This window comes from Peromyscus maniculatus, chromosome 9, assembly GCF_049852395.1.
Source record: "Peromyscus maniculatus bairdii isolate BWxNUB_F1_BW_parent chromosome 9, HU_Pman_BW_mat_3.1, whole genome shotgun sequence".
In the NCBI taxonomy this organism is placed as follows: domain Eukaryota; kingdom Metazoa; phylum Chordata; class Mammalia; order Rodentia; family Cricetidae; genus Peromyscus; species Peromyscus maniculatus.
In genome coordinates this window covers 20526506-20528440 of record NC_134860.1, presented here as the reverse complement: position 1 = coordinate 20528440, position 1935 = coordinate 20526506, and the positions used below count along the sequence as shown (strand labels likewise).

Genomic DNA, 1935 nt, shown 5'->3' with positions numbered 1-1935 from the left:
GTACAGGACCTTCTGGCTTTTGGAGTCTCTATTGAGAAGTCAGGTAGTACTCTTATGGGTCTGCCTTTATATGTTACTTGGCCTTTTTCCTTTGCAGCTCTTAATATTTTTTCTTTATTCTGTATCTTTAGTGGTTTGATTATGATGTGGCTAGGGGACTTTTTGGGGGATCTAGTCTATTTTGTGTTCTGTAAGCTTCTTGTATCTTTATAGGTATTTCATTTTTAGGTTGAAAAAGTTTTCTTCTATGATTTTGTTGAATATATTTTCTGTGCCTTTGAGTTGGTATTCTCCTTCTTCTATCCCTATTATTCTTAGGGATGGTCTTTTCATGGTGTTTCAAATTTCCTGGACATTTTGTATTATGACTTTCTTGGCTTTGGTGTTTTCTTTGACTGACCAATCTATTTTCTCTATTGTATCTTGAATGCCAGAGATTCTCATGTCCATTTTTTGCATTCTGTTGGTTATGTTTGCATCTATAGTTTCTTTTCATTTACTCAGACTTTCCATTTCCAGCATTCTCTCAGTTTGTGTCTTTTTTTTTTTTAAAAAAAGATTTATTTATTTATCTATCATATATACAGTGTTCTGTCTGCATGTGTGCCTGCACGCCAGAAGAGGGCACCAGATCTCATTACAGATGGCTGTGAGCCACCATGTGGTTGCTGGGAATTGAACTCAGGACCTCTGGAAGAGCAGCCAGTGCTCTTAACCTCTGAGCTATCTCTCCAGCCCAGTTTGTGTCTTCTTTATTGTCTCGGTTTCAGTTTTCAAATCTTGAACTGTTTCCTTCACCTGTTCAATTACTTTTTCTTGGCTTTTTTTCTTTTTCTTTTTCTTTTTCTTTTTTTTTTTTGGCCCTTTTCAGTTTATTGCATGAAGGAGTTACACTAGTCCAAGTTAAAAGCGGACCCCAAATGATTACATTATATAAGTTGTGAGGTTTTAAAACTCGTGACAAGGGACAGAAGGGAAATTCTACTCATTGCAAGGAATCATCACTTAAGCTTCAGAGAGTCACAAGCACTTAAAACCCATGGACCTTCAGCTGGTCGTCCTTAGCCAGTCCAATCTCTATCAGGAACTGGAATATGTTCTTGCACTGGTCACCCTGTAGCTGAATTACTTCTCCATATTCTGGATGCTAAATTACAGTACCATTGCAGGCAAATTTCTTCTTAAACGCCTTCACTAGTTTCTTTTTATCGTAATCATCAGCGATCCCTTGGACAGTAGTAAGGGTCTTCCTGCCGTTTCTCTGTTGAATTCTTATATGGATATAATCCTCAGTGCCAGCAGGAAGCAGGTCATCACCATTACTTGCATCAGCAATCAGCAAAGGGGTCGAAAGAGTGGAGGTTCTGGATAGCGGACATATGATACGATTCCTTAAGGCAGGGTGGGGGGGGTGGGGGGGTGGGGGGGTAGGGTGGGAGGAGGATGGGGACGGAGACAGAGTCGAGGGGGAGGCAGCTGAGTCCTCAGTGGCGGTTCAGTGACTGGGGCTTTATTGGCTTTCTTTAAGGGATTTACTGATTTCTTCCAATTTTTTGTCTTTTTCTCTATTTCTTTAAGTGAAATTTTCCATTTCCTCTTTAAAGGCCTCTATCATCTTCTTCAAGTCCTTTTTAAGGTAGATTTCTTCTGTTTCTTCTGTGTTGGAATGTTTAGGTCTTGATGATATAGAATTGCTAGGTTCTGATGGAGCCACATTGGCCTTTATTTTGTTGACTGTATTTTTGCACTGGCATCTACCCATCTCTTTCTCCACTATGTGCAAGTGGTGTCAGTGTCTGAGGGAGCCTTTCTTGGTCTGATCGATACTCTTGGTCCAATGGGAGCTCTTGATCTAATTGGGACTCTTGGTCTAATTGGTGCTGATGGATTCTTTGTCTCAAGGGCCAACTCTTAGTCCAATCAGCACTGGTGAAC

At 40.4% G+C, this 1935-nt stretch overlaps 1 pseudogene; it reads right to left on the bottom strand.

Annotated features, from left to right (window-relative positions):
- Nucleotides 1-840: 840 nt before the first annotated feature.
- Nucleotides 841-1388, bottom strand: LOC102919246 (eukaryotic translation initiation factor 1 pseudogene; annotated as a pseudogene).
- Nucleotides 1389-1935: the final 547 nt, after the last annotated feature.